Here is a 20,495-nt window from a genome sequence, read left to right on the forward strand (position 1 = left end):
GGATAGGCCATACTTGAACTACCATGTGCATTTCTCCTCACCACATTATAGGGTGGAGGTGATTCAGCTAGAGAGGGTGAAGAAAAGATTCACAATGATGTTGCCTGGATTGGAGGACTTGAGTTGCATGACTGATACTAGAAGTGCAAAGGGTGAGTGTTAGCCTTAAATGAGGACAGTGTTTGATGGAATGGAACAGACAGAATATTTTGATTTGTGAGGAAGAACATTACCAGCCCTGGGCTACAGAATTAAACCTTTTATAAATATTAGGAATAAGATGGTGGCAAGGGAAAGAGTAGATCCCCTGAGGGACCAAAAGGGAAGTTGTTACATAGAGTCGTTATGTATGTTGTCCTGAATGAATGTTTTTTTTCAGTACAGGTATTCATCAGAGAGAAAGAAGGGGAGGATGGAGAGTCAGGGGAATTGATAGTTTTGAACAGATACACAAGGATATTAATGGAGCTAGAGTGTTGGAATTATAAGGAATCACTAGATAGGCTGAGAAGTTTTCTTTCCCTGCAGTGTAGGAGGGTGAGTGGTGACCTTATAGAGGTTTATAAAATTATGAGGGACATGAATAAGGTGAATGAATGGTCACAGTCTTTTCCTAGGATGGGGAGTCTAAAACTAGAATGTATCCTTGCAAAGTGAGAGAGGAAAGATTCAATGGGAGCCTCAGGGTAAAAATTTTGCATAATCTTTAGACAACAATACTGGTCATTTATTTCCCATATTCAAGAAGTGCCATAGGGATAAGCAGGGAAACTGGCCAGAGAGGCTCACGTCAGTAGGAAGGAAAGCATCAGGGGAAAAAAAAAATCTTAGAGCTAGGATTTGCGATCATTTGGAAAGGCAAAGACTGGTTAGAGGAAATCAGCGTGATTTTGGTGCATGAAAAAGTCCTGCTTCACAAATCTGTTTGAGGTTTTTGAGAGGTTACCCAGAATATTGATAAAGACAAGAAGGTATACATGGACTCTGGTGAGGTTTTGATAAAGTTCCTCTGGGTTGGCTGATCCAGAGATTTGGGCACAGCGGATCCAAGATATTTCAGCAAAGCAAATTAACGTGGTGATAGGAAGCAGATTAACGTGGTGATAGATTTTCTGGTGGACTATAGGGATCAATACTGCTTATAAGACTGTGGATGACATGAAGACTGGTGGAGTTGTAGACTATGAAGACATTGGCAAACAGATCAGCTGGAAAGATGAGTGGGGGTAGAAATACACTAAACAGCAGGGGCCTTAGAAGTGCAGATGTAGAGATGGACTTGGGCTGCAACATCATAGCTCTACGAAAATGGTGGTAGTGAAGAAGGGCTCATCTTGGTTACCTTCACGGGCAGGGGTAATACGTACATGATTTGGGCCATCAATGTTGACATTGGTTTGGTCGAAATACTGGAATACTGTGTGCATTTCTGGTACCCCCCCTGTAGAATGCATGTGGTAGCGTGAGAAAGGGTGCAGAAGAAATTAATCTGAAACAGAGGGTTTGAGTTAAAAGGAGAGATTGGATAATCTGGTATTGTTCCTATTGGAGCAAAAAGGGCAGAAGAGTGACCTCATGGAGGTTAATAACATTCTAGGGTCCATAGTGGAGACTCATACCCTTTTTCCAAGGGCAGTGGAGTCTAAAACTCGAGGAGATAAGTCTAAAGGAAAATATTTAAAGGAGATTGAAAGGACTTTTCAAAGAGGATATATATTCTCTTTTGCTTCTCTTTCTCTGGCTCATTCTTGGTCTGGTATGCCCCTGAGCATAAATCCCTGCAAAAGGTAATGGACACAACCCAGGACATTACTGGCAAACCCCCGAGAACATCTACAGGGAACACTGCTGCCAGAGAACAGCAGCAATCATCAAGGATTCAGACCACACGTTCTGTTCTCACCACTGCAATCAGGAAAGAGGTACAGGTGCCACAAAACTAGCAGGTCAGGAGCAATTTGCAACCCTTCCATCACCAGACTCCTCTACAACAAACTCAATCAGCTCTTCTGCAGTTCATTGTTTGATTTTTTTTCTCTCCTCTGTATTTCACAGTCAGTTGTTTACATTTGGTTTTTTTTACATGTTTACCCTGGGTAAAGTTTATTTTTTTCACTATCAATAAGTGGTAATTCTTCCTGGCCCACAGGAAAAAGAATCTCAGGTTTGTATGCAATGTCATGTTTGCCTGCTGACAATAAGTCTAAAGCCTGAAATCTAAAAATCTAAATCTTTGACAGCTTGATGGTGCTCTAAAGGAAATTTTGTGTAATATTCACAGGTCAGGCTGCTTTATTACATGACAATTTAAAAAATCATGAATCTAAATAATTAACTGAAGGAGGATGGGCAGAGACTCAAGTGGCAGATAAATATTGAGGTAAATGGCTTGAATTTTGTGCCCTTTCTCCTCTGTAATTATATGTAGTTACTAGCAGGATACCCGGCATTACCTCAGAAATAAAACACTCAGTTGTTGACTACATGGTTGAAACAAAATGCCCAAAAACTTTCATGGTAATTCTACAAAATTTTTTTTTTTTTCAAACGCAACATTTATATCCTTTGTAATAGAGATACACAGTTCAAAGAAAGTTGACTTCTGGCAAAACATAGACAAACAATTCTCAGCTAAGGGCTTCATAACAATGTTCTCAGTTTTTTTCCATCTGGAGCAGAAAGACTATTCAGGCTTCCAAAATGTGAACACGCAACATAGAGCTGCCAGTGGGATAAGCAGGGCTCTTTCAATTGCTGCCTTCAACGTCTGACTTTGGGATTTGTTGATGGACATGGCCAAGCTCAGACACATGAGGAATTGCAGTCTCTCGAACTCAAACAGCATATCAGTGGGAAAGATGGGAATTCTCAGAATGAATACATCTTCACCCTTACCACATCCAGAAAGTATTGCTGCCTCAATAACATGGGCACAAGCTTCTTAACAGCCAGTCTTGTTCCATTGTACAGGGCGTGGTGGGTCCAAGTCATGAAGGAGCATGATCACTGCCCCTACTTTTAGACTGAGACAATGTGGTGGGATTCCTGGAGGTTCCAGTGAATTTAGAAACCCTTTGGAATAGTTGACCACTTGAGTCTGATCAGGAATTGTGTCAACTGTGACTTGGCCCAGTAAACATTATCAAGTAGCTGGTGCAAAAGCTGTGTGTTGATGGCATTGACAGCATTATTTATTGGAGCTAATATTGCTCTTTCACACAACCACCTGCGATTCTGGTAGTTTTAAGGAAGGTTTGGGAAGACCTTTGCTTTCAGTTCATCAACAGATAATACTTTTATACTAATTAGTCCCACGTCCATTGTCCTTGAGTATCTAATTTGATTCTGCCATTGCTTAGTTGCAATATTGAACTGGGTTTGGCCACTTGTTTTTATTCTGAGGGTACATTGATGCACAACGCTGTAAATAACTGAAGTGCTCCGGTGCAAGTTCAATTATATTTTTCAACTTTTGAACTTCATATGACCGTAAAGTTTAAATTCAATGTGGTCAAGATATTCAGCATCAAATATTATCACGACTGAACCTCCTTGGCCATTTATAGAGTGCTCCATATTGATTTGCATGGAGTATAGACAAACAAACAGACATACTGTACATGCACAAATATATATTAGATGGCTGGGAAACCTGGTCAAACATTTGTGAATATTTTGCATTTTTCCTTTCCTAAGTCTTCAGGGTTAAGACAAGAGACTACTTGTAAATTAATAAACCCAGAAGAAAACGAAATAATAGTTAAGCAGCATCTATAGGGAGAAATATATAGTTAATGATTTTAGTCAATTACTTTCCAGTTTCTGTGGATGATTATAAACTTGAAAAGTTAGATCTATTTTTCTCTCCTAAAATGAAGCCTGACCTGTTCAATATTCCCAGCTTTACCTGTTCAGTATTCCCAGTCTGACTGTTGAGAATTCAAAGTCTGACTGTTGAGAATTCCCAGTCTGACTGTTGAGAATTCCCAGTCTGACTGTTGAGTATTCAAAGTCTGACTGTTGAGAATTCCCAGTCTGACTGTTGAGAATTCCAAGTCTGACTGTTGAGTATTCAAAGTCTGACTGTTGAGAATTCCCAGTCTGACTGTTGAGAATTCCCAGTCTGACTGTTGAGTATTCAAAGTCTGACTGTTGAGAATTCCCAGTCTGACTGTTGAGAATTCCCAGTCTGACTGTTGAGTATTCAAAGTCTGACTGTTGAGAATTCTGACTGACTGTTGAGAATTCCCAGTCTAACTGTTGAGAATTCCTAGTCTGACTGATGAGAATTCTCAGTCTGACTGTTGAGTATTCAAAGTCCAACTGTTGAGAATTCCCAGTCTGACTGTTGAGAATTCCCAGTCTGACTGTTGAGTATTCAAAGTCTGACTGTTGAGAATTCCCAGTCTGACTGTTGAGTATTCAAAGTCTGACTGTTGAGAATTCCCAGTCTGACTGTTGAGAATTCCCAGTCTGACTGTTGAGTATTCAAAGTCTGACTGTTGAGAATTCTGACTGACTGTTGAGAATTCCCAGTCTGACTGTTGAGAATTCCTAGTCTGACTGATGAGAATTCCCAGTCTGACTGTTGAGTATTCAAAGTCCGACTGTTGAGAATTCCCAGTCTGACTGTTGAGAATTCCCAGTCTGACTGTTGAGTATTCAAAGTCTGACTGTTGAGAATTTCCAGTCTGACTGTTGAGAATTCACAGTCTGACTGTTGAGTATTCAAAGTCTGACTGTTGAGAATTCCCAGTCTGACTGTTGAGAATTCCCAGTCTGACTGTTGAGTATTCAAAGTCTCTGTTGAGAAATCCCAGTCTGACTGTTGAGAATTCCCAGTCTGCTGTTGAGTATTCAAAGTCTGACTGTTGAGAATTCCCAGTCTGACTGTTGAGTATTCACAGCCTATTGAGTATTCCCAGCCTGACTGTTGAGTATTCCCAGCCTATTGAGTATTCCCAGCCTGACTGTTGAGTATTCCCAGCCTGATCTGTTGAGTATTCCCAGCCTATTGAGTATTCCTAGCCTGACTGTTGAGTATTCCCAGCCTGACCTGTTGAGTATTCCCAGCCTGACTGTTGAGTATTCAAAGTCTGACTGTTGAGAATTCCCAGTCTGACTGTTGAGTATTCAAAGTCTGACTGTTGAGAATTCCCAGTCTGACTGTTGAGTATTCAAAGTCTGACTGTTGAGAATTCCCAGTCTGACTGTTGAGAATTCCCAGTCTGACTGTTGAGAATACTCAGTCTGACTGTTAAGTATTCTCAGTCTATTGAGTATTCCTAGCCAGACTGTTGAGTATTCCCAGCCTGACTGTTGAGTATTCCCAGCCTGACTGTTGAGTATTCCCAGCCTGACTGTTGAGTATTCCCAGTCTGACCTGTTGAGTATTCCCAGCCTGACTGTTGAGTATTCCCAGCCTGACTGTTGAATATTCCCAGCCTGACTGTTGTGTATTCCCAGCCTGACTGTTGAGAATTCCCAGTCTGACTGTTGAGTATTCCCAGCCTATTGAGTATATCCAGCTTGACTGTTGAGTATTCCGCCTGACTGCTGAGTGTTCCCTGCCTGACCTGTTGAGTATTCCCAGCCTGACCTGTTGAGTATTCCCAGCCTGACTGTTGAGTATTCCCAGCCTGACTGTTGAGTATTCCCAGCCCGACTGTTGAGTATTCCCAGCCTATTAAGTATTCCCTGCCTGAACTGTTGAGTATTCCCATCCTGACCTGTTGAGTATTCCCAGTCTGAACTGTTGAGTATTCCCAGTCTGACTGTTGAGTATTCCCAGTCTGACTGTTGAGTATTCCCAGCCTGACTGTTGAGTATTCCCAGCTTGACTGTTGAGTATTCCCAGTCTGACTGTTGAGTATTCCCAGCTTGACTGTTGAGTATTCCCAGTCTGACTGTTGAGTATTCAAAGTCTGACTGTTGAGAACTCCCAGTCTGACCGTTGAGAATTCAAAGTCTGACTGTTGAGAATTCCCAGTCTGACTGTTGAGAATTCCCAGTCTGACTGTTGAGAATTCCCAGTCTGACTGTTGAGTATTCAAAGTCTCTGTTGAGAATTCCCAGTCTGATTGTTGAGAATTCCCAGTCTGCTGTTGAGTATTCAAAGTCTGACTGTTGAGAATTCCCAGTCTGACTGTTGAGTATTCACAGCCTATTGAGTATTCCCAGCCTGACTGTTGAGTATTCCCAGCCTATTGAGTATACCCAGCCTGACTGTTGAGTATTCCCAGCCTGACCTGTTGAGTATTCCCAGCCTATTGAGTATTCCTAGCCTGACTGTTGAGTATTCCCAGCCTGACCTGTTGAGTATTCCAAGCCACACTGTTGAGTATTCAAAGTCTGACTGTTGAGAATTCCCAGTCTGACTGTTGAGTATTCAAAGTCTGACTGTTGAGAATTCCCAGTCTGACTGTTGAGTATTCAAAGTCTGACTGTTGAGAATTCCCAGTCTGACTGTTGAGAATTCCCAGTCTGACTGTTGAGAATTCTCAGTCTGACTGTTAAGTATTCTCAGTCTATTGAGTATTCCCAGCCTGACTGTTGAGTATTCCCAGCCTGACTGTTGAGTATTCCCAGCCTGACTGTTGAGTATTCCCAGCCTGACTGTTGAGTATTCCCAGTCTGACCTGTTGAGTATTCCCAGCCTGACTGTTGAGTATTCCCAGCCTGACTGTTGAATATTCCCAGCCTGACTTTGTGTATTCCCAGCCTGACTGTTGAGAATTCCCAGTCTGACTGTAGAGTATTCCCAGCCTATTGAGTATATCCAGCTTGACTGTTGAGTATTCCGTCTGACTGCTGAGTGTTCCCTGCCTGACCTGTTGAGTATTCCCAGCCTGACCTGTTGAGTATTCCCAGCCTGACTGTTGAGTATTCCCAGCCTGACTGTTGAGTATTCCCAGCCCGACTGTTGAGTATTCCCAGCCTATTAAGTATTCCCAGCCTGAACTGTTGAGTATTCCCAACCTGACCTGTGGAGTATTCCCAGTCTGACCTGTTGAGTATTCCCAGTCTGACTGTTGAGTATTCCCAGTCTGACTGTTGAGTATTCCCAGCCTGACTGTTGAGTATTCCCAGCCTGACTGTTGAGTATTCCCAGTCTGACTGTTGAGTATTCAAAGTCTGACTGTTGAGAATTCCCAGTCTGACTGTTGAGAATTCAAAGTCTGACTGTTGAGAATTCCCAGTCTGACTGTTGAAAATTCCCAGTCTGACTGTTGAGTATTCAAAGTCTGACTGTTGAGAATTCCCAGTCTGACTGTTGAGAACTCCCAGTCTGATTGTTGAGTATTCAAAGTCTCTGTTGAGAATTCCCAGTCTGACTGTTGAGAATTCCCAGTCTGCTGTTGAGTATTCAAAGTCTGACTGTTGAGAATTCCCAGTCTGATTGTTGAGTATTCACAGCCTATTGAGTATTCCCAGCCTGACTGTTGAGTATTTCCAGCCTATTGAGTATTCCCAGCCTGACTGTTGAGTATTCCCAGCCTGACCTGTTGAGTATTCCCAGCCTATTGAGTATTCCCAGCCTGACTGTTGAGTATTCCCAGCCTGACCTGTTGAGTATTCCCAGCCTGACTGTTGAGTATTCAAAGTCTGACTGTTGAGAATTCCCAGTCTGACTGCTGAGTATTCAAAGTCTGACTGATGAGAATTCCCAGTCTGACTGTTGAGTATTCAAAGTCTGACTGTTGAGAATTCCCAGTCTGAATGTTAAGAATTCCCAGTCTGACTGTTGAGAATTCTCAGTCTGACTGTTAAGTATTCCCTGTCTATTGAGTATTCCCAGCCTGACTGTTGAGTATTCCCAACCTGACTGTTGAGTATTCCCAGCCTGACTGTTGGGTATTCCCAGCCTGACTGTTGAGTATTCCCAGCCTGACTGTTGAGTATTCCCAGTCTGACTGTTGAGTATTCCCAGCCTGACTGTTGAGTATTCCCAGCCTGACTGTTGAGTATTCCCAGCCTGACTGTTGAGTATTCCCAGCCTGACTGTTGAGTAATCCCAGTCTGACTGTTGTGTATTCCCAGCCTGACTGTTGTGTATTCCCAGCCTGACTGTTGAGTATTCCCAGCCTGACTGTTGAGTATTCCCAACCTGACCTGTTGAGTATTTCCAGTCTGACCTGTTGAGTATTCCCAGTCTGACTGTTGAGTATTCCCAGTCTGACTGTTGAGTATTCCCAGCCTGACTGTTGAGTATTCCCAGCCTGACTGTTGAGTATTCCCAGTCTGACTGTTGAGAATTCACTCTCTGACTGTTGAGAATTCGCAGTCTGACTGTTGAGTATTCAATGTCTGACTGTTGAGAATTCCCAGTCTGACTTTTGAGAATTCAAAGTCTGACTGTTGAGAATTCCCAGTCTGACTATTGAGAATTCCCAGTCTGACTGTTGAGTATTCAAAGTCTGACTGTTGAGAATTCCCAGTCTGACTGTTGAGAATTCCCAGTCTGACTGTTGAGTATTCAAAGTCTCTGTTGAGAATTCCCAGTCTGACTGTTGAGTAATTCAGCCTGACCTGTTGTATTCTCAGCCTGACTGTTGAGTATTCCCAGACTATTGAGTATTCCCAGCCTGACTGTTGAGTATTCCCAGCCTGACCTATTGAGTATTCCCAGCCTGACTGTTGAGTATTCCCAGCCTGACTGTTGAGTATTCCCAGCCTGACTGATGAGTATTCCCAGCCTGACTGTTGAGTATTCCCAGCCTGACTGTTGAGTATTCCCAGCCTGACTATTGAGTATTTCCAGCCTGACTGTTGAGATTCCCAGCCTGACTATTGAGTATTCCCAGCCTGACTGTTGAGATTCCCAGTCTGACTTTTGAGTATTCCCAGCCTATTGAGTATTCCCAGCCTGACTGTTGATTATTCCCAGCTGACCTTTTGAGTATTCCCAGTCTGACTGTTGAGTATTCCCAGCCTATTGAGTATTCCCAGCATGACTGTTGTGTATTCACAGCCTATTGAGTATTCCCAGCCTGTCTGTTGAGTATTCCCAGCCTGACTATTGAGTATTCCCAGCCTGACTGTTGCTATTCCCAGTCTGACTTTTGAGTATTCCCAGCCTATTGAGTATTCCCAGCCTGACTGTTGATTATTCCCAGCTGACCTTTTGAGAATCCCAGTCTGACTGTTGAGTATTCCCAGCCTATTGAGTATTCCCAGCATGACTGTTGTGTATTCACAGCCTATTGAGTATTCCCAGCCTGTCTGTTGAGTATATCCAGCCTATTGAATATTCCCAGCCTGACTGTTGAATATTCCCAGCCTGACTGTTGTGTATTCCCAGCCTGACTGTTGAGAATTCCCAGTCTGACTGTTGAGTATTCCCAGCCAATTGAGTATATCCAGCTTGACTGTTGAATATTCCGTCTGACTGCTGAGTGTTCCCTGCCTGACCTGTTGAGTATTCCCAGCCTGACCTGTTGAGTATTCCCAGCCTGACTGTTGAGTATTCCCAGCCTGACTGTTGAGTATTCCCAGCCCGACTGTTGAGTATTCCCAGCCTATTAAGTATTCCCAGCCTGAACTGTTGAGTATTCCCAACCTGACCTGTTGAGTATTCCCAGTCTGACCTGATGAGTATTCCCAGTCTGACTGTTGAGTATTCCCAGTCTGACTGTTGAGTATTCCCAGCCTGACTGTTGAGTATTCCCAGTCTGACTCTTGAGTATTCAAAGTCTGACTGTTGAGAATTCCCAGTCTGACTGTTGAGAATTCAAAGTCTGACTGTTGAGAATTCCCAGTCTGACTGTTGAGAATTCCCAGTCTGACTGTTGAGTATTCAAAGTCTGACTGTTGAGAATTCCCAGTCTGACTGTTGAGAATTCCCAGTCTGACTGTTGAGTATTCAAAGTCTCTGTTGAGAATTCCCAGTCTGACTGTTGAGTAATTCAGCCTGACCTGTTGTATTCCCAGCCTGACTGTTGAGTATTCCCAGACTATTGAGTATTCCCAGCCTGAATGTTGAGTATTCCCAGCCTGACCTATTGAGTATTCCCAGCCTGACTGTTGAGTATTCCCAGCCTGACTGTTGAGTATTCCCAGCCTGACTGTTGAGTATTCCCAGCCTGACTGTTGAGTATTCCCAGCCTGACTATTGAGTATTCCCAGCCTGACTGTTGATATTCCCAGCCTGACTATTGAGTATTCCCAGCCTGACTGTTGAGATTCCCAGTCTGACTGTTGAGTATTCCCAGCCTGACTGTTGAGTATTCCCAGCCTGACTGTTGAGTATTCCCAGCCTGACTATTGAGTATTCCCAGCCTGACTGTTGATATTCCCAGCCTGACTATTGAGTATTCCCAGCCTGACTGTTGAGATTCCCAGTCTGACTTTTGAGTATTCACAGCCTATTGAGTATTCCCAGCCTGTCTGTTGAGTATTCCCAGCTGACCTTTTGAGAATCCCAGTCTGACTGTTGAGTATTCCCAGCCTATTGAGTATTCCCAGCATGACTGTTGTGTATTCACAGCCTGACTGTTGAGTATTCCCAGCCCGACTGTTGAGTATTCCCAGCCTATTAAGTATTCCCAGCCTGAACTGTTGAGTATTCCCAACCTGACCTGTGGAGTATTCCCAGTCTGACCTGTTGAGTATTCCCAGTCTGACTGTTGAGTATTCCCAGTCTGACTGTTGAGTATTCCCAGCCTGACTGTTGAGTATTCCCAGCCTGACTGTTGAGTATTCCCAGTCTGACTGTTGAGTATTCAAAGTCTGACTGTTGAGAATTCCCAGTCTGACTGTTGAGAATTCAAAGTCTGACTGTTGAGAATTCCCAGTCTGACTGTTGAAAATTCCCAGTCTGACTGTTGAGTATTCAAAGTCTGACTGTTGAGAATTCCCAGTCTGACTGTTGAGAACTCCCAGTCTGATTGTTGAGTATTCAAAGTCTCTGTTGAGAATTCCCAGTCTGACTGTTGAGAATTCCCAGTCTGCTGTTGAGTATTCAAAGTCTGACTGTTGAGAATTCCCAGTCTGATTGTTGAGTATTCACAGCCTATTGAGTATTCCCAGCCTGACTGTTGAGTATTTCCAGCCTATTGAGTATTCCCAGCCTGACTGTTGAGTATTCCCAGCCTGACCTGTTGAGTATTCCCAGCCTATTGAGTATTCCCAGCCTGACTGTTGAGTATTCCCAGCCTGACCTGTTGAGTATTCCCAGCCTGACTGTTGAGTATTCAAAGTCTGACTGTTGAGAATTCCCAGTCTGACTGCTGAGTATTCAAAGTCTGACTGATGAGAATTCCCAGTCTGACTGTTGAGTATTCAAAGTCTGACTGTTGAGAATTCCCAGTCTGAATGTTAAGAATTCCCAGTCTGACTGTTGAGAATTCTCAGTCTGACTGTTAAGTATTCCCTGTCTATTGAGTATTCCCAGCCTGACTGTTGAGTATTCCCAACCTGACTGTTGAGTATTCCCAGCCTGACTGTTGGGTATTCCCAGCCTGACTGTTGAGTATTCCCAGCCTGACTGTTGAGTATTCCCAGTCTGACTGTTGAGTATTCCCAGCCTGACTGTTGAGTATTCCCAGCCTGACTGTTGAGTATTCCCAGCCTGACTGTTGAGTATTCCCAGCCTGACTGTTGAGTAATCCCAGTCTGACTGTTGTGTATTCCCAGCCTGACTGTTGTGTATTCCCAGCCTGACTGTTGAGTATTCCCAGCCTGACTGTTGAGTATTCCCAGCCTGTTAAGTATTCCCAGCCTGAACTGTTGAGTATTCCCAACCTGACCTGTTGAGTATTTCCAGTCTGACCTGTTGAGTATTCCCAGTCTGACTGTTGAGTATTCCCAGTCTGACTGTTGAGTATTCCCAGCCTGACTGTTGAGTATTCCCAGCCTGACTGTTGAGTATTCCCAGTCTGACTGTTGAGAATTCACTCTCTGACTGTTGAGAATTCGCAGTCTGACTGTTGAGTATTCAATGTCTGACTGTTGAGAATTCCCAGTCTGACTTTTGAGAATTCAAAGTCTGACTGTTGAGAATTCCCAGTCTGACTATTGAGAATTCCCAGTCTGACTGTTGAGTATTCAAAGTCTGACTGTTGAGAATTCCCAGTCTGACTGTTGAGAATTCCCAGTCTGACTGTTGAGTATTCAAAGTCTCTGTTGAGAATTCCCAGTCTGACTGTTGAGTAATTCAGCCTGACCTGTTGTATTCTCAGCCTGACTGTTGAGTATTCCCAGACTATTGAGTATTCCCAGCCTGACTGTTGAGTATTCCCAGCCTGACCTATTGAGTATTCCCAGCCTGACTGTTGAGTATTCCCAGCCTGACTGTTGAGTATTCCCAGCCTGACTGATGAGTATTCCCAGCCTGACTGTTGAGTATTCCCAGCCTGACTGTTGAGTATTCCCAGCCTGACTATTGAGTATTTCCAGCCTGACTGTTGAGATTCCCAGCCTGACTATTGAGTATTCCCAGCCTGACTGTTGAGATTCCCAGTCTGACTTTTGAGTATTCCCAGCCTATTGAGTATTCCCAGCCTGACTGTTGATTATTCCCAGCTGACCTTTTGAGTATTCCCAGTCTGACTGTTGAGTATTCCCAGCCTATTGAGTATTCCCAGCATGACTGTTGTGTATTCACAGCCTATTGAGTATTCCCAGCCTGTCTGTTGAGTATTCCCAGCCTGACTATTGAGTATTCCCAGCCTGACTGTTGCTATTCCCAGTCTGACTTTTGAGTATTCCCAGCCTATTGAGTATTCCCAGCCTGACTGTTGATTATTCCCAGCTGACCTTTTGAGAATCCCAGTCTGACTGTTGAGTATTCCCAGCCTATTGAGTATTCCCAGCATGACTGTTGTGTATTCACAGCCTATTGAGTATTCCCAGCCTGTCTGTTGAGTATATCCAGCCTATTGAATATTCCCAGCCTGACTGTTGAATATTCCCAGCCTGACTGTTGTGTATTCCCAGCCTGACTGTTGAGAATTCCTAGTCTGACTGTTGAGTATTCCCAGCCAATTGAGTATATCCAGCTTGACTGTTGAATATTCCGTCTGACTGCTGAGTGTTCCCTGCCTGACCTGTTGAGTATTCCCAGCCTGACCTGTTGAGTATTCCCAGCCTGACTGTTGAGTATTCCCAGCCTGACTGTTGAGTATTCCCAGCCCGACTGTTGAGTATTCCCAGCCTATTAAGTATTCCCAGCCTGAACTGTTGAGTATTCCCAACCTGACCTGTTGAGTATTCCCAGTCTGACCTGATGAGTATTCCCAGTCTGACTGTTGAGTATTCCCAGTCTGACTGTTGAGTATTCCCAGCCTGACTGTTGAGTATTCCCAGTCTGACTCTTGAGTATTCAAAGTCTGACTGTTGAGAATTCCCAGTCTGACTGTTGAGAATTCAAAGTCTGACTGTTGAGAATTCCCAGTCTGACTGTTGAGAATTCCCAGTCTGACTGTTGAGTATTCAAAGTCTGACTGTTGAGAATTCCCAGTCTGACTGTTGAGAATTCCCAGTCTGACTGTTGAGTATTCAAAGTCTCTGTTGAGAATTCCCAGTCTGACTGTTGAGTAATTCAGCCTGACCTGTTGTATTCCCAGCCTGACTGTTGAGTATTCCCAGACTATTGAGTATTCCCAGCCTGAATGTTGAGTATTCCCAGCCTGACCTATTGAGTATTCCCAGCCTGACTGTTGAGTATTCCCAGCCTGACTGTTGAGTATTCCCAGCCTGACTGTTGAGTATTCCCAGCCTGACTGTTGAGTATTCCCAGCCTGACTATTGAGTATTCCCAGCCTGACTGTTGAGTATTCCCAGCCTGACTGTTGAGTATTCCCAGTCTGACTGTTGAGTATTCCCAGCCTGACTGTTGAGTATTCCCAGTCTGACTGTTGAGAATTCCCAGTCTGACTGCTGAGTATTCAAAGTCTGACTGATGAGAATTCCCAGTCTGACTGTTGAGTATTCAAAGTCTGACTGTTGAGAATTCCCAGTCTGAATGTTAAGAATTCCCAGTCTGACTGTTGAGAATTCTCAGTCTGACTGTTAAGTATTCCCTGTCTATTGAGTATTCCCAGCCTGACTGTTGAGTATTCCCAACCTGACTGTTGAGTATTCCCAGCCTGACTGTTGGGTATTCCCAGCCTGACTGTTGAGTATTCCCAGCCTGACTGTTGAGTATTCCCAGTCTGACTGTTGAGTATTCCCAGCCTGACTGTTGAGTATTCCCAGCCTGACTGTTGAGTATTCCCAGCCTGACTGTTGAGTATTCCCAGCCTGACTGTTGAGTAATCCCAGTCTGACTGTTGTGTATTCCCAGCCTGACTGTTGTGTATTCCCAGCCTGACTGTTGAGTATTCCCAGCCTGACTGTTGAGTATTCCCAGCCTGTTATGTATTCCCAGCCTGAACTGTTGAGTATTCCCAACCTGACCTGTTGAGTATTTCCAGTCTGACCTGTTGAGTATTCCCAGTCTGACTGTTGAGTATTCCCAGTCTGACTGTTGAGTATTCCCAGCCTGACTGTTGAGTATTCCCAGCCTGACTGTTGAGTATTCCCAGTCTGACTGTTGAGAATTCACTCTCTGACTGTTGAGAATTCGCAGTCTGACTGTTGAGTATTCAATGTCTGACTGTTGAGAATTCCCAGTCTGACTTTTGAGAATTCAAAGTCTGACTGTTGAGAATTCCCAGTCTGACTATTGAGAATTCCCAGTCTGACTGTTGAGTATTCAAAGTCTGACTGTTGAGAATTCCCAGTCTGACTGTTGAGAATTCCCAGTCTGACTGTTGAGTATTCAAAGTCTCTGTTGAGAATTCCCAGTCTGACTGTTGAGTAATTCAGCCTGACCTGTTGTATTCTCAGCCTGACTGTTGAGTATTCCCAGACTATTGAGTATTCCCAGCCTGACTGTTGAGTATTCCCAGCCTGACCTATTGAGTATTCCCAGCCTGACTGTTGAGTATTCCCAGCCTGACTGTTGAGTATTCCCAGCCTGACTGATGAGTATTCCCAGCCTGACTGTTGAGTATTCCCAGCCTGACTGTTGAGTATTCCCAGCCTGACTATTGAGTATTCCCAGCCTGACTGTTGAGTATTCCCAGCCTGACCTATTGAGTATTCCCAGCCTGACTGTTGAGTATTCCCAGCCTGACTGTTGAGATTCCCAGTCTGACTTTTGAGTATTCCCAGCCTATTGAGTATTCCCAGCCTGACTGTTGATTATTCCCAGCTGACCTTTTGAGTATTCCCAGTCTGACTGTTGAGTATTCCCAGCCTATTGAGTATTCCCAGCATGACTGTTGTGTATTCACAGCCTATTGAGTATTCCCAGCCTGTCTGTTGAGTATTCCCAGCCTGACTATTGAGTATTCCCAGCCTGACTGTTGCTATTCCCAGTCTGACTTTTGAGTATTCCCAGCCTATTGAGTATTCCCAGCCTGACTGTTGATTATTCCCAGCTGACCTTTTGAGAATCCCAGTCTGACTGTTGAGTATTCCCAGCCTATTGAGTATTCCCAGCATGACTGTTGTGTATTCACAGCCTATTGAGTATTCCCAGCCTGTCTGTTGAGTATATCCAGCCTATTGAATATTCCCAGCCTGACTGTTGAATATTCCCAGCCTGACTGTTGTGTATTCCCAGCCTGACTGTTGAGAATTCCCAGTCTGACTCTTGAGTATTCAAAGTCTGACTGTTGAGAATTCCCAGTCTGACTGTTGAGAATTCAAAGTCTGACTGTTGAGAATTCCCAGTCTGACTGTTGAGAATTCCCAGTCTGACTGTTGAGTATTCAAAGTCTGACTGTTGAGAATTCCCAGTCTGACTGTTGAGAATTCCCAGTCTGACTGTTGAGTATTCAAAGTCTCTGTTGAGAATTCCCAGTCTGACTGTTGAGTAATTCAGCCTGACCTGTTGTATTCCCAGCCTGACTGTTGAGTATTCCCAGACCATTGAGTATTCCCAGCCTGAATGTTGAGTATTCCCAGCCTGACCTATTGAGTATTCCCAGCCTGACTGTTGAGTATTCCCAGCCTGACTGTTGAGTATTCCCAGCCTGACTGTTGAGTATTCCCAGCCTGACTGTTGAGTATTCCCAGCCTGACTATTGAGTATTCCCAGCCTGACTGTTGATATTCCCAGCCTGACTATTGAGTATTCCCAGCCTGACTGTTGAGATTCCCAGTCTGACTGTTGAGTATTCCCAGCCTGACTGTTGAGTATTCCCAGCCTGACTGTTGAGTATTCCCAGCCTGACTATTGAGTATTCCCAGCCTGACTGTTGATATTCCCAGCCTGACTATTGAGTATTCCCAGCCTGACTGTTGAGATTCCCAGTCTGACTTTTGAGTATTCACAGCCTATTGAGTATTCCCAGCCTGTCTGTTGAGTATTCCCAGCTGACCTTTTGAGAATCCCAGTCTGACTGTTGAGTATTCCCAGCCTATTGAGTATTCCCAGCATGACTGTTGTGTATTCACAGCCTATTGAGTATTCCCAGCCTGTCTGTTGAGTATATCCAGCCTATTGAATATTCCCAGCCTGACTGTTGAATATTCCCAGCCTGACTGTTGTGTATTCCCAGCCTGACTGTTGAGAATTCCCAGTCTGACTGTTGAGTATTCCCAGCCAATTGAGTATATCCAGCTTGACTGTTGAATATTCCGTCTGACTGCTGAGTGTTCCCTGCCTGACCTGTTGAGTATTCCCAGCCTGACCTGTTGAGTATTCCCAGCCTGACTGTTGAGTATTCCCAGCCTGACTGTTGAGTATTCCCAGCCTGACTGTTGCTATTCCCAGTCTGACTTTTGAGTATTCCCAGCCTATTGAGTATTCCCAGCCTGACTGTTGATTATTCCCAGCTGACCTTTTGAGAATCCCAGTCTGACTGTTGAGTATTCCCAGCCTATTGAGTATTCCCAGCATGACTGTTGTGTATTCACAGCCTATTGAGTATTCCCAGCCTGTCTGTTGAGTATATCCAGCCTATTGAATATTCCCAGCCTGACTGTTGAATATTCCCAGCCTGACTGTTGTGTATTCCCAGCCTGACTGTTGAGAATTCCCAGTCTGACTGTTGAGTATTCCGTCTGACTGCTGAGCGTTCCCTGCCTGACCTGTTGAGTATTCCCAGCCTGACCTGTTGAGTATTCCCAGCCTGACTGTTGAGTATTCCCAGCCTGACTGTTGAGTATTCCCAGCCCGACTGTTGAGTATTCCCAGCCTATTAAGTATTCCCAGCCTGAACTGTTGAGTATTCCCAACCTGACCTGTTGAGTATTCCCAGTCTGACCTGATGAGTATTCCCAGTCTGACTGTTGAGTATTCCCAGTCTGACTGTTGAGTATTCCCAGCCTATTGAGTATTCCCAGCATGACTGTTGTGTATTCACAGCCTATTGAGTATTCCCAGCCTGTCTGTTGAGTATATCCAGCCTATTGAATATTCCCAGCCTGACTGTTGAATATTCCCAGCCTGACTGTTGTGTATTCCCAGCCTGACTGTTGAGAATTCCCAGTCTGACTGTTGAGTATTCCGTCTGACTGCTGAGTGTTCCCTGCCTGACCTGTTGAGTATTCCCAGCCTGACCTGTTGAGTATTCCCAGCCTGACTGTTGAGTATTCCCAGCCTGACTGTTGAGTATTCCCAGCCCGACTGTTGAGTATTCCCAGCCTATTAAGTATTCCCAGCCTGAACTGTTGAGTATTCCCAACCTGACCTGTTGAGTATTCCCAGTCTGACCTGATGAGTATTCCCAGTCTGACTGTTGAGTATTCCCAGTCTGACTCTTGAGTATTCCCAGCCTGACTGTTGAGTATTCCCAGTCTGACTCTTGAGTATTCAAAGTCTGACTGTTGAGAATTCCCAGTCTGACTGTTGAGAATTCAAAGTCTGACTGTTGAGAATTCCCAGTCTGACTGTTGAGAATTCCCAGTCTGACTGTTGAGCATTCAAAGTCTGACTGTTGAGAATTCCCAGTCTGACTGTTGAGAATTCCCAGTCTGACTGTTGAGTATTCAAAGTCTCTGTTGAGAATTCCCAGTCTGACTGTTGAGTAATTCAGCATGACCTGTTGTATTCCCAGCCTGACTGTTGAGTATTCCGACTATTGAGTATTCCCAGCCTGAATGTTGAGTATTCCCAGCCTGACCTATTGAGTATTCCCAGCCTGACTGTTGAGTATTCCCAGCCTGACTGTTGAGTATTCCCAGCTTGACTGTTGAGTATTCCCAGCCTGACTGTTGAGTATTCCCAGCCTGACTATTGAGTATTCCCAGCCTGACTGTTGAGATTCCCAGTCTGACTGTTGAGTATTCCCAGCCTGACTGTTGAGTATTCCCAGCCCGACTGTTGAGTATTCCCAGCCTATTAAGTATTCCCAGCCTGAACTGTTGAGTATTCCCAACCTGACCTGTTGAGTATTCCCAGTCTGACCTGATGAGTATTCCCAGTCTGACTGTTGAGTATTCCCAGTCTGACTGTTGAGTATTCCCAGCCTATTGAGTATTCCCAGCATGACTGTTGTGTATTCACAGCCTATTGAGTATTCCCAGCCTGTCTGTTGAGTATATCCAGCCTATTGAATATTCCCAGCCTGACTGTTGAATATTCCCAGCCTGACTGTTGTGTATTCCCAGCCTGACTGTTGAGAATTCCCAGTCTGACTGTTGAGTATTCCGTCTGACTGCTGAGTGTTCCCTGCCTGACCTGTTGAGTATTCCCAGCCTGACCTGTTGAGTATTCCCAGCCTGACTGTTGAGTATTCCCAGCCTGACTGTTGAGTATTCCCAGCCCGACTGTTGAGTATTCCCAGCCTATTAAGTATTCCCAGCCTGAACTGTTGAGTATTCCCAACCTGACCTGTTGAGTATTCCCAGTCTGACCTGATGAGTATTCCCAGTCTGACTGTTGAGTATTCCCAGTCTGACTCTTGAGTATTCCCAGCCTGACTGTTGAGTATTCCCAGTCTGACTCTTGAGTATTCAAAGTCTGACTGTTGAGAATTCCCAGTCTGACTGTTGAGAATTCAAAGTCTGACTGTTGAGAATTCCCAGTCTGACTGTTGAGAATTCCCAGTCTGACTGTTGAGCATTCAAAGTCTGACTGTTGAGAATTCCCAGTCTGACTGTTGAGAATTCCCAGTCTGACTGTTGAGTATTCAAAGTCTCTGTTGAGAATTCCCAGTCTGACTGTTGAGTTATTCAGCATGACCTGTTGTATTCCCAGCCTGACTGTTGAGTATTCCGACTATTGAGTATTCCCAGCCTGAATGTTGAGTATTCCCAGCCTGACCTATTGAGTATTCCCAGCCTGACTGTTGAGTATTCCCAGCCTGACTGTTGAGTATTCCCAGCTTGACTGTTGAGTATTCCCAGCCTGACTGTTGAGTATTCCCAGCCTGACTATTGAGTATTCCCAGCCTGACTGTTGAGATTCCCAGTCTGACTGTTGAGTATTCCCAGCCTGACTGTTGAGTATTCCCAGCCTGACTGTTGAGTATTCCCAGCCTGACTATTGAGTATTCCCAGCCTGACTGTTGATATTCCCAGCCTGACTATTGAGTATTCCCAGCCTGACTGTTGATATTCCCAGCCTGACTATTGAGTATTCCCAGCCTGACTGTTGAGATTCCCAGTCTGACTTTTGAGTATTCACATCCTATTGAGTATTCCCAGCCTGTCTGTTGAGTATTCCCAGCCTGACTTTTGAGTATTCCCAGCCTGACTGTTGCTATTCCCAGTCTGACTTTTGAGTATTCCCAGCCTATTGAGTATTCCCAGCCTGACTGTTGATTATTCCCAACCTGACCTGTTGAGTATTTCCAGTCTGACCTGTTGAGTATTCCCAGTCTGACTGTTGAGTATTCCCAGCCTGACTGTTGAGTATTCCCAGTCTGACTCTTGAGTATTCAAAGTCTGACTGTTGAGAATTCCCAGTCTGACTGTTGAGAATTCAAAGTCTGACTGTTGAGAATTCCCAGTCTGACTGTTGAGAATTCCCAGTCTGACTGTTGAGTATTCAAAGTCTGACTGTTGAGAATTCCCAGTCTGACTGTTGAGAATTCCCAGTCTGACTGTTGAGTATTCAAAGTCTCTGTTGAGAATTCCCAGTCTGACTGTTGAGTAATTCAGCCTGACCTGTTGTATTCCCAGCCTGACTGTTGAGTATTCCCAGACTATTGAGTATTCCCAGCCTGAATGTTGAGTATTCCCAGCCTGACCTATTGAGTATTCCCAGCCTGACTGTTGAGTATTCCCAGCCTGACTGTTGAGTATTCCCAGCCTGACTGTTGAGTATTCCCAGCCTGACTGTTGAGTATTCCCAGCCTGACTATTGAGTATTCCCAGCCTGACTGTTGATATTCCCAGCCTGACTATTGAGTATTCCCAGCCTGACTGTTGAGATTCCCAGTCTGACTGTTGAGTATTCCCAGCCTGACTGTTGAGTATTCCCAGCCTGACTGTTGAGTATTCCCAGCCTGACCTGTTGAGTATTCCCAGCCTGACTGTTGATATTCCCAGCCTGACTA

The sequence above is a fragment of the Narcine bancroftii genome, chromosome 3 (genome assembly GCF_036971445.1).
Source record: "Narcine bancroftii isolate sNarBan1 chromosome 3, sNarBan1.hap1, whole genome shotgun sequence".
Classification (NCBI taxonomy): domain Eukaryota; kingdom Metazoa; phylum Chordata; class Chondrichthyes; order Torpediniformes; family Narcinidae; genus Narcine; species Narcine bancroftii.